The following is a 12,448-nucleotide window of genomic DNA, read 5'->3' as shown; positions in this document are numbered from 1 at the left end:
ACACCGGTTCAGCTACACAATTGCAAAAGTGCATGAATGTAAGAACAGTGGCATACCTTTGTGGACTCTTCATTTGTATGAAACAATGAAACTTGAACCAAAACATATCGACAAAACAACTGTATAAAGTTATTTTGTAGATATGCTTTGATTCAAGTTTCATTGTTCATTTTTACAAATCTATACAAATATAAAATTCACAAAGGTATGCAACGGTCTGTGTATCTGAAGTGTTTAGTAATGGATTATACAAATCTATACAACATTTGAATTGATATTTATTGTTCACTTTTAGACCTCTCGTTTGCATTGATAATTTATTGTTGATTTTTACACACCTGTAAAAATGTATTAGTGATATTAATAATAAGGTTGTGAAAGAACGAGTGTGTGCAGCTGATAGGAAGTTGTTTCAGCGATGATCGTATGATGCAGTACAGCGTTCTATAAAAAAGTCAAAATTTAGAGAATAAAATCAAATCAAAGATCATATTTATATGTGAGCTTGTCCAACACAGCCACATTACATGAAAAACACGTTTACAGATTACTTTAATATAACACTGCCACGAGCATAAAAGCGCAAAATCAACGGCTTACCTTCACTTGTACATGACGTCCATTTGCCCGTCTTTCTCCACGAATCCCTCCGTGACGTGACGTGACCTTGATGGCTCTGATTGGCTCGCACTCCCGCCATAAGCTGTGCCTTTCCTCGTCCGCTGATTTCGCCTTAAGGTACGCAATACGCATGCGCAAACTCCGAAATTCACAACGTTAAAGGCAATCCTGAAACAAGCAGAGCCTACCCTTCCCACTGAAAAAGTAGGTGAGCTTGTGTGCTATGCAGCGTTTCGCTTTCAGAAGTTTAAAGACTTAAAAAGGACAAGGACATAAAACATAATTAAAATACGTTATAACACCGCATACTCGTAGCTAGAGTGAGATTTTGATGTTATGAATTTGTTGTATGGTTATTTTGAATAAATTATCACAAGGTAGGCACTGCCTACCCTGTCTACCCTTACCACATGTCATTGGTTCACACTGATGCCATCCTTTGCCAATCGAAGTATTCCAATTGATGCAACGTTGATTATTCCATCAACTTGAATGGTTCAGTTATAACTATTAAACACAAAATGAATGGATAATAATTTCATGAGTGATTTGATGAGAATGAATGATTATTCCACCAATTTTAGTAGTTTAACTGTAAAATGCCCATCTATCCATCCATTATCCAAACCGCTTATCCTGCTCTCAGGGTCATGGGGATGCTGGAGCCTATCTCAGCAGTCATTGGGCGGCAGGCGGGGTGACACCCTGGACACACACACACACACACACACACACACACACACACACACACACACACACACACACACACACACACACACACACACACACACACACACACACACACATCAGACGGGTGTCGCCATACTAAAAGACTCTGGGGTTTGGATAAAATCTCTCCAGTAACTGAGCGGCTCTCGTCAGTGGTGGGAATCAAACGAGCAACCATCCGCGTTGGCCTGCGTGTCTCTGAACAAAGCAAGAGAAAAGCAAAGCCAACCAGTCAGTCAATTTCAGCCGACAGACGGGCAGTAACCGTCCTGTCACGGAAATGACAGGCAGCTGACAAACATGTGTTCAGATCTGACGACTCCCCTTCGTCTTGTTTTGTTTTCACTTGTTTTGCTCTGCTTTGGTTGCAGAGATGCCGAGTCGCGAGCTCTCTGGTGAGAAAGCTCAGCTGGAGCATAAGGTGCGTAGTATGGCTTTCATGGCCTGTGTAAGGCTGACCCTGGGCTCTTCCGTAAGGCTGATCCTGCACTCTTACATGTAAGGCCGCACATGTTCCATACTCCTCAGTGTACACTAAACACCTTTATAGAAACACCAAAGACCAAGCAGGTTGACTGTCGAGCTCCTACCATGCCACACAAGGAGTTCTCTCTCTCTCAGAAGAAACAGAATGGAGGAAGCTGGGGATGATGATGCTGTTTTTATGTTTGTAAAAATGTTAAGAGCTCGTTTAAAAGTCGATTTTTGCTACTTCACAATGATGGACGATCTGGGAAGTTTTCGCAGTGTGTGGTGTTGTAAACAGGTACTTTGCTCTATTGTGGATGATGAGCTGATCTTGGGGAGTGTCCTGAGATGATTTAGATTTTGTGAATCTTGTGTTACTGACCATGTTGGTCTTTATGTTGTAATTTTTTTATTATTGTTGAAAGTCAAAGTCTCTCACCCTCTCTCTCTCTCTCTCTCTCTCTCTCTCTCTCTCTCTCTCTCTCTCTCTCTCTCTCTCTCTCTCTCTCTCTCTCTCTCTGTCTCTCTCTCTCTCTCTCTCTCTCTCTCTCTCTCTCTCTCTCGCACACCCACACACTGCGTCATCTTACACCTTTCACAACCCAACTCGGTCTTTCTCACCTTCTCTCACATCTGCAGAAACATGCACACACACACACACACGAATGCACTCATGCACACAAGCAAACACACAACCCCTAAAAACACAAGCTTCTTAGAGCGATGTAGTGTGTGTGTGTGCGTGTGTGTGTGTGTGTGTGTGTGTGTGTGTGTGTGTGTGTGTGTGTGTGTGTGTGTGTGTGTGTGTGTGTGTGTGTGTGTGTGTTTTTTCCTTAAGAAACCAAACTGCATCCATTAGAGGAGTGTGTTCGTGTCAGAAGACAGCTCACCACTCATACCAGATATACTCAGTATCCATAATATTTTAATCAAACACCTTTTCAACCACAACACTGCAGTTAAGGTCACAGATGTATATATATATATATAAATCCCCCCTCACCCTTTTTTCGGGTGGTGTGTGTGTCTTCCTCAAGCTCGGGTTCTCTAACGGAGGCCTGGGAGTTTGAGGGTTCTGCACAATATCAAAGCTGTTCCTAGGCCTGCACTCTTCTGGACAGAGACCTCAGATGTTGTCCCTGGAATCTGCTCGAGCCATTCTCTCAGTTTGGGGGGGGGGGGGTCACAGTCCCTACTGCTTCTATTGCCACTGGGACTGGGTTTTTTATTTTTAGGGAGTTGTTCCTTAACCGATGAGGGTCTAAGGACAGGATGGTGTGTTGCTGTTAAGCCCACTGAGGCAAATTTGTGATTTGTGATATTGGGCTATACAAATAGAATTGACTTGCCTACTGTGGATTTCACCTTCCACATCCGATCTAGTTCTTCCCCCAGCCCTTGGTATTTCTCTAGCTTCTCATGCTCTTTCTTCCTGATGTTGCTGTTGCTCAGGATTGCGACATCGATCACTAGTGCTGTCTTCTGTCTTCTGTTCCTTGTCGACCACCACAATGTCTGGTTTTTTAGCCAGCACCTGCTTGCCAGTCTGGAACATGGAGACCCACAGGATCTTAGCTCTGCCATTCTCAACCAGCTTTGGTGGTGTCTCCCATTTGGACTTGGGGACTTCCAGTCTGTATGCAGTACAGAGCTTCCTGTACACTATCCCAGCCACTTGGTTATGCCTTTCAGTGTACACTTTCCCAGTTGGAATTTATAGTTATCTACTTGACCAGTCGGCGTTCATAAGACGTGTAGACCAGCTGCCTTTGGAGATTTTTGAGGTGTGCTCATGAGACTGAATGATAATTCTATATCATTATTTATCGTGGTTTAATTGTATTGTGCTCGGATGAAATTCAGATATTTTCATATTATGACACACAGTTTTGTTGTCTAAAGTGATGACAAGAAGAATCTTGTTATGGTCTGAGTGTTTTCCCCCCTCCTCTCTCTAAAAACCTGCAGGATGGGCTGTGACATGGAGGCGTGGCTGACCTACTTCTGGGCTGAGTGCAGCAAGGCACACCTGATCCCCATGTGCAATTACCCACCTCTCCTCCATAAAAGCCTGGTTCAGTCTTCACCACTTTGCCACATATTTCCGTCTCATTGATAGTGCCTGCGTATCCTAGCCCGAAGAAGGTTCCCGAGAAAGCGTTCTCGCCGTTTGTTTGTTTCTTGACCAAACTCTCCCCCTTGCCATTTCCAGATCCAGGACCTCGTTGCTTCAGCCCAGATCCCGGGAAGGCGCCAACCTGCCTTCAGTCACCGCCTCCTTCCTTTTCCTGTTTTTCTGTTGCCGACCTTTTGGCTCAGACGAATAAACCCGTTTTAGCATCACAGCATTGTCTCCTGCCTCCTTGGGTCTGCGCGTTCGCCTAGGCCCTAACAAATTTATCATCATGAACATCTTACAACACTTGGTGGGTAACATCTGAGGGAGTATTATCTGAAAACTAGTTTTGGCTTGATATTACCAAACAGTTCAGTCTGATGAACCTCGGTTGGATTCTTAGATTCATTGTGCTTTTGTACCAAAGATATACTTAATTGACTGTCCAACACTTTCTGTAAATTCTGCATTTGTTTTTATCCTGGTTGTTCAGTGGGACGGGCCTACATTTGCCCAAACTGACTGCAGCGCCGGCTGATATTTGTGACTCAGGTTTATTATGATTTGTTTTGGTATGTAAGCGGATATCGTGATACATACTGATTTATAAAGTCAAAATCCATCTGATTCCTATGATATATTCCATAGCACCCATGCAGGTCTCACAACAGGTAATTTTACGCTGATATCGCCAATTCAAATCCAGCTGATGATACTGTGTTTTGTGTACTTCTCTCTCCACCATCGGCAGACAAAGTGTACTATTTTTGCTGTGGCAGAGAGAAGCAACAGTATTTTAATGACGTGTAATGTTAGCGGTCCCTTAAGGCTCTGGCGCTGCTGTTTACCGCTCCCTGAGAGAGGGACATTAAATAACAGCAGTGTTTCCCCCCAAATCATGCACACTTTAAAGGATTGAGTGTCCCTGCTGTGAAAAGAGCAGAGATGCCCCCTGGTGTCACCCGGCGAGCCGCGCAAACTCTCAAGGGCAAACCGAGGGCGTCCGAATGGGAGGCAGAGGGATGTGGAGAGAGAGAAAGAGACCAGATGCAAAGGACCAACTACATTTCAAGTCTTCCCCTGGAGACTCCGTCATCAAGCAGCCTGGGATTTTATCTTCTTTTTTTTTTCTTGAAAATCGATGTGCATTTATCTCCTCTGGTTAGAACCCTGATTAAAACAGCCTTCATCATCGGAGAAGGACCCTCACTGGAAAGTACGACTGCTTCGCTTACATTTAGGGGATACTATTATATTTAGCTGGTAATATCTACACTTCTGTCTGCGGTTCAGTCAGTTTGTTATTCTGCCATCTCCTCGTTCGTCTGCCCCTCCGTGTCTTTATCTGACCATCGTTTCAACCAGTCTTCCAGCAGTAATACCAGTCTTCAGCAGTAGAAGTAGTAGAAAGCTAACGTCAATAGTAATAGTACTAATAACAGTAGTATTAATACTTGTAGTGGTAGCAGCAGTGCCACTAACGGTAGTAGCAACACTAACAGTAGTAGTAGTAACGGTAATTGCAGTAGTAGTGTAAACCAGTGATTAAAGTGGGCCGGAGCTACCCGGATCCCCACACCGGCACTTCCCCTCCTCCCCCAAATCAACCGGAGCTGAGATCCGGCACTCTGTAGACAGGAGTAATTTCAACCTTTTTGTCACAGTAAAATTTAAAACAAAAAACATGATGCAGCCAATTCACAAGCATTACAAAATAAATCGCAAATAAAGTCGTTCTTCTATTTTTATACTACTTTACTTTTTCTAAAAGTTTGAATGATATCGCGTCCTCACGTGACCCGCACCTGCCTGCTGTGTGGCTTCACCAGACTTGACATCAAAAGAGACTGGCTTCACACTCACGGGTCAGGGCCAGTTCACCGCACCAGGCAGACAAGACTCGAGAGAGCGTCAACCTGCTACCTGCACTATTATCTTGGATTGGGGGGCACAAAGAGTGAGTATCTTCAGTGTATTTCCAATAGTTTTGTCTAGCTCTGCCGTGGTTTTCATTCAAGCAACTAACGTTAGCGAACGTAACGTTAGCTAGCTAGCTAACTAGCTATCTTCCACCCGGTAACGTTGCTAGCTAGTTGCTGACGTTGCTGGCTAGTTGTTTGAATGCTGCTAGGCAAGCCAACTATCGGTAGCGTCCGGTAACGTTACCGGTAGCTAGCTAGTTATGTTTGTCCAACCTTAGCTCTGGCCATGCAATATTTTCATTCAAATAACTAGCTAGCAAACGTTAGCTACCGGTAGCTATTATTAGCTTGTTTCAGCATTCAATTTTCATTGCTGAAAAACTGGTTTGTTTGATATTATGATTGGAATTGGAACATTAAATGTTGTGATGACTATTAGTAAATTCATGAAGTCTGTTCATTGGCACTTTCAACTAATACAAAAGACTGATTAAAATGCATTTCAATTTTTAAATTGAACATGTAGCCAGTGATTTATTGAGCATGTGTGTGTGCATGTGCTCGTAGGGTTAATTTCCTGATTTGAGACGCAGTATTGAGGCCGACTATCACTCCCGCACTTTTGCCCACCTCTCTAATACAGAGATCCCCCACTTACCAAATCCCACTTTAACCCCTGGTGTAAACTACTAAGACACATTAGTCCCTAGCAAACGGGTCTGACCCTTTAGTCGAGCGGTTAGTGATGTCGCCTTGTGGTGCAGTACACCCCGTATCGAATCCCTCACCGGGCAAGAAAACCGGTTACAGTGGTGGCAGCGATGGGATCCGGAAGTGTGCAAATCCTCAGAAGTCTCTTCGGAGCGCGAGAAGAACAAGCGCGAGTGCGCGCTTCCGGGAGGGTGACGACTGTAAACTACTAATAAGACACATTAGTCCCTAGCTAACGGTTCTGACCCTTTAGCCGAGCGGTTAGTAATGTCGCCTTGTGGTGCGGTACACATCGTATCGAATCCCGCACCGTGCAAGAAAATAGCCGGTTACAGTAGCGTTATTGTTAATAGTAGTAGTACTAGCAGTAAATTTAATCGCAGTAGTAGTTATAAGTAGTATCACTATTTGCAATATAAGTGGTAGAAGTACTGGTAACAGTAGTAGTAGAAGCAGCAGTAGTGGTGCTAGTAGTCGTGATAGTAGTAGCGGTGGTAGTAGCAGCATCAGTAGTAACGGTAATCGCAGTAGTAACATCATTATTAATAGTAGTAGTACTAACAGTAGCAGTAAATTTAATCGTAGTAGTAGTCATTCTTATTATTGTTATAAGTAATATCACTATTTGCAGTATTAGCAATATAAGTGGTAGAAGTACTGGTAACAGTTGTAGTAGAAGCAGCAGTAGTGATGCTAGTTGTAGTGATAGCGGTAGCAGTAGTAGTAATGGCGGTAGTAATTGTGGATCCAAGCTGTTAAGTGCACGAGAACAGGACTCAGAGGGGAAAAAGGGTCAATTCGCTCATCAAATAACGACTTAATCACAAAAGGCATTTGATGGAGAGAGTTATTCCTTTGGATGTGGTGAAAACTGTAGTGAGCAGGTTTTGATATGTAATGAGCGCGCATGCGCGAGTGTAGAGACTGGAGGATATGCCTAGTAAAAAGTCAACGTTATGCCTTGGTCCATTCATTACTAATATACGTACTATAAAGTACAAGACACGGTGTCAGAAGTCGTCGTCCTCGCCTCTGAGATAAATACAATCACCCGACGCAAGTGACCGGAATGATCCGTGCAGTTTGACTACGTGAGAAAAGAACTTTTGCATTCGCCTAGTGAGCTAACGCTGACGTGGAGCTGCGTTGATACTGTAGCAAATTCGGGGGATAACGCAACCACAGGAACTGCCGCGGCCGGGAAGCGAACCTGTATCGCCCGCACCGCAGGAGACATCGCTAACCGCTAGACTAAAGGGTCAGATCCGCTAGCCAGCGGCCAGCGGGTCTTCTTATCCATGAACGTTACAATACGTTTGAGAGGAGCGTTCGGAAGGCAAAACAGAATGGATTCTCTATTTTCAATAAGTCCGCCTGAAGCATTTGACTTCGGAGACTTTGGTAGTTGGCCTAATTGGATCCGAAGTTTTGAAAGAGTCCGCATAGCGGCAGGACTAAATGCGAAGACTCAAGAGTATCAAGTTAACTTGACGGATGAGGACAAGAAAAAGTACGACAAAGTAAAGCAAGCGTTCGATAAACATGTCATATGCAACCATAATGTGACCTACGAAAGAGCTAAATTCAACAAACGTAGCCAGGAGCCTGGTGAGACGGTTGAAGCGTTTATTACTGCTGTGCATAAACTGGCTGAGCATTGTCAGTATGGGATTCTCCAAGATGAGATGATCAGAGACCGCCTTGTCGTAGGCATCAAAGACCATGGACTTTCAGAGAAGTTACAGCTAGATTCTGAGTTGACTCTCGTGAAAACTATCACAAAAATCCGCCAAAGTGAGGAAATTAAAAAGCAACAGCCTGCATTGAGACAGAGTAGCACAGATGGCACAGATGCAAACATGGATGCAGTTAGATTCAAGTTCAAACAGAAATACTCTCTACACGGAAAAGTGGTTTTAAACCAAAGGAAAGAGTGCAAAATAATTCAAATACTAAATGTGGCAGATGTGGGAAGACACATGAAAATTCGTTCAATGCATGTCCCACGCGCACTGCTGAGTGCAAGAAATGTAAGAAAAGGGGGCATTTTGCCGCTGTTTGTAAAACGAAAATGAGAGTGGAAGAAATTAAGGAAAATGACTTGGATGAAAGCATAGAGACATTGTTCCTGGGCACAGTGAATGGTACAATATCCAACACATTCTAGCAGAAATCGGTTGCGCTGAATGGTCAGCAGATGACGTTCAAGTTGGACACGGGGCTGCAGTGACAGCACATTTGTATTCACAAAAGCGACATGGAAAGCTGCTACTGACAACCAACAGACTGTGTGGACCAAGTAACTCTCCCATAGAAGTGAAAGGACATTTTACTGCGGATATTAGTCACAGTGGAATTGTAGCGAAGCGGCAAGTGTATGTTGTGCTAGGGTTAGTGACTCCTTTGCTTGGCTTACCAGCAATACAAGACCTCTGCCTGCTCAGCCCTGTGCAAGCTATCACAGCAGCTGAGGTAAGCTACAAAAAACAATACCCCAGAGTTTTCACAGGCTTGGGTAAGCTAGAGGGAGAATACAAAATTAAATTAAAAGAAAATACCACTCTCTTTGCCTTCGCTGTGCCACGCCTTGTGCCATTGCCCTTAAGAGAAAAAGTTCAAGAAGAGTTAAAAAGGATGGAGGAAATGGGCGTTATTTCTCCCATAGAAGAAGCTACAGAGTGGTGCTCAAGTATGGTCGTAGTACCAAAACCTAGTGGAACAATTAGAATATGTGTCGACCTAACCCGCCTGAACGAAAATGTGTGCAGGGAGCGACATATTCTTCCAGCTGTTGATGAGACGCTAGTTAAGCTAGCTGGAGCTAGGATTTTTTTTTCAAACTGGATGCCACTGCCGGTTTTTGGCAGGTGCCTTTGCACAAAGATTCAGCCACACTCACCACCTTCATCACGCCATTTGGCCGTTATTGTTTTAATCGGCTTCCCTTTGGAATATCATCCGCGCCAGAACACTTTCAGAAGCATTTAACGCAGATGCTTGACGGCCTAGAAGGAACTTTGTGTCATGCGGATGACATCCTGGTGTTCGGTGCCACGCCCAAAGAGCATGCTGACAGGGTGCATCAAGTGTTGCAAAGACTGCAGCAGCGGGGCCTAACTCTGAATGACAAATGTCAGTTCGCAGTGAAGCAGGTCAAATTTCTCAGACAGGTTGTCAGTTCAGAGGGCATACAAGCAGATCCTGAGAAGATTAGGGCAATTAGAAAGATGCCACCACCTAAAGATGTGGCTGACATAAAACGCTTCATGGGGATGGTCAACTATGTGGGGAAATTCTCTCCTAACATCGCAGAGCTCACTGGGCCAATCAGAGAACTCCTGAAAGCAGAAAACATGTGGATGTAGGGAGCAGCGCAGCAGTGTGCCTTTGAAAAGTTGAAAAACGAGCTCAGCTCATCTACTGTCCTTGCCCAGTACAGTCCAGAGAAACCGACCAGGGTGTCAGCAGACGCATCATCTTACGGATTAGGAGGGGTCTTATCTCAGCTTCAAGGACCTGGAGACTGGAGGCCAGTGGCTTTCATATCTCGCAGCATGACTGAAACAGAGCGCAGTTATGCCCAAATTGAAAAGGAGACCCTTGCTGTCACCTGGGCTTGCGAAAGATTTCAGACCTACCTCCTAGGCCTACACTTTGTGATGCGAACTGTTAATCAGCCTTCTCAGCTCAAGGCCGCTGGATGACGTCCCGCCATGTATAATGCGCTTCAGATTGAGACTTCTGCGTTTTTCCTACTCAATCGTACATGTACCAGGGAAAAATCTTATTGCAGCTGACGCTCTATCAAGAGCTCCACTCCAGCGTACTACAGCAGAGGAAGACCTTGCGCTTCAGAACAACATCACAGCTCAAATCAATGAGGTCATTCAGCATCTCCCGGCCTCACATGAGAAGTTGCTACAAATAATAAGAGCACAAGAAGAAGATCCAGTGTGTAAGCAGCTGTCCTCCCTGATCCACACAGGATGGGAAAGAAGCAGTTCTGCGCCACAGTTAAAGCCTTTCTGGCAATACAGAAACGACCTGTGCATGGTGGATGGCCTGTTGATGAAAAGAAAGAGAATACTATTCCAGCAGGCATGCAACAGGACATCTTGGACAAAATTCACCAGGGTCACCAGGGAATGGTGAAATGCATGGCCAGGGCCCATGAAGCAGTGTGGTGGCCTGGGCTGACAAAACAGATCAGAGAGAAGGTACGTCAATGTGAAATTTGTGCTAAAGAGAGTCAAAATGCAACAGAACCTCTGATGACTACACCCTTGCTATCACACCCATGGGAACGGCTAGCAGCTGACTTATTTGAGTGGAAGAAGGGTCAGTATTTAGTAGTCATTGATTACTATTCAAGATACACTGAGGTTGCCAATTTAACAAGCACTTCAGCAACAGCTGTGATTGTGAAAATAAAAGTCATCTTTAGCCGCGACGGGGTGCCGGATACACTCGTCACAGACAACGGACCGCTGTTTGCTGCTGCAGAGTTCGCCGATTTTGCTAAAGATTATAACTTTCAACATGTTACCGGTAGCCCCCGTTACCCGCAAAGCAATGGGGAAGCTGAACGTGCAGAAAGACTGTGAAATCCTTGTTGCAGAAGAGTGAGGACCCTCACAAAGCGCTTATGGTGTACAGAGCAACTCCTCTTGCCCATGGAGTATCACCGGCACAGCTGCTGATGGGGCGCAACATCCAAACACCCCTTCCAGTGTGTCCACGCACTCTCAAACTAGCATGGCCAGACTTGAGAGCTTTTGAGTTGAAAGACCAGGAGCTTAAAAGACAACAGGCTGAAGGATACAACAGACGACATAGAGCACGGGAGACACCACCACTCCAACCAAGTCAGAGAGTTTGGATACGGAATGTCCCACACACAGGAGTCGTCTCTGGATCAGCAGGGACACCACGTTCATACGTGATCCAAACCTCAACAGGCAGTCTCCGAAGAAACCGTTCTCATTTGAGAGTAGTGCCTTCACCGTCTGGAAGCCAGCCGGACTCTGGACTACACACCAGAGTTGGCAGGGCAGTCAAGCCTGTTAAAAGACTGAATTTGTAGTTTAGCGTTGTGAGTATACACGGAGCAGAATAACCTCCATACCACAACAGAGAGGATCGGGTAGTTTAACCCATGTTCATAGGTTAAAAAAAAGAAGAAGGAAAATTAGATGTGAAATGTGTCTGGATATGAGATGCGAAATGTGAAGTTCATTTAACCAGCTTACATATGCTCACGTTTACGGAGATGATTAAGGTGCCAGCTATTCCCCTGCCTTGTTGGTAAAATCAGCATTAAGCTTTATTAACATATGCTTTAATTTTGCTCTAAAGATCCTGAAAGTATCAGTTTAAAAGGGGGAGATGTAGTGAGCAGGTTTCGATATGTAATGAGCGCGCATGCGCGAGTGTGGAGACTGGAAGATATGCCTAGTAAAAGGTCAACGTTATGCCTTGGTCTCCGGTCCATTCATTACTAATATAAGTACTATAAAGTACAAGACAAAAACGTACTCATGTACAAATCTGAGCTCAGATTAAACGCAATCAGAAGTGGAACGAGGACGATCTGAAGTCAGCTTACTTCTCCTGACATCCGCACATGTCTGCTGCAGGATGACAGCCAGTCCTTTACTCTTACTGTACTTCCCTCTGAGGGGTAATCCTGAGAAGACAGCGCTTCATTGTCATAATATCATATTAAGTACACGCGCCCACATATTTCACGGTGTGCAGGTTTACTTTTACACACTAACCATGTCAGGCTGCTGGGTTATGTAGAATCATAACACTGCCAGGGTCAGAAATGCAGTCAGTATGACTGACCGCACGTACAACCTAACAGCTCTTCACGAGGTGC

This window comes from Lampris incognitus, chromosome 7 (genome assembly GCF_029633865.1).
Source record: "Lampris incognitus isolate fLamInc1 chromosome 7, fLamInc1.hap2, whole genome shotgun sequence".
Taxonomy (NCBI): domain Eukaryota; kingdom Metazoa; phylum Chordata; class Actinopteri; order Lampriformes; family Lampridae; genus Lampris; species Lampris incognitus.
Note: the sequence above shows the minus strand (reverse complement) of the source record.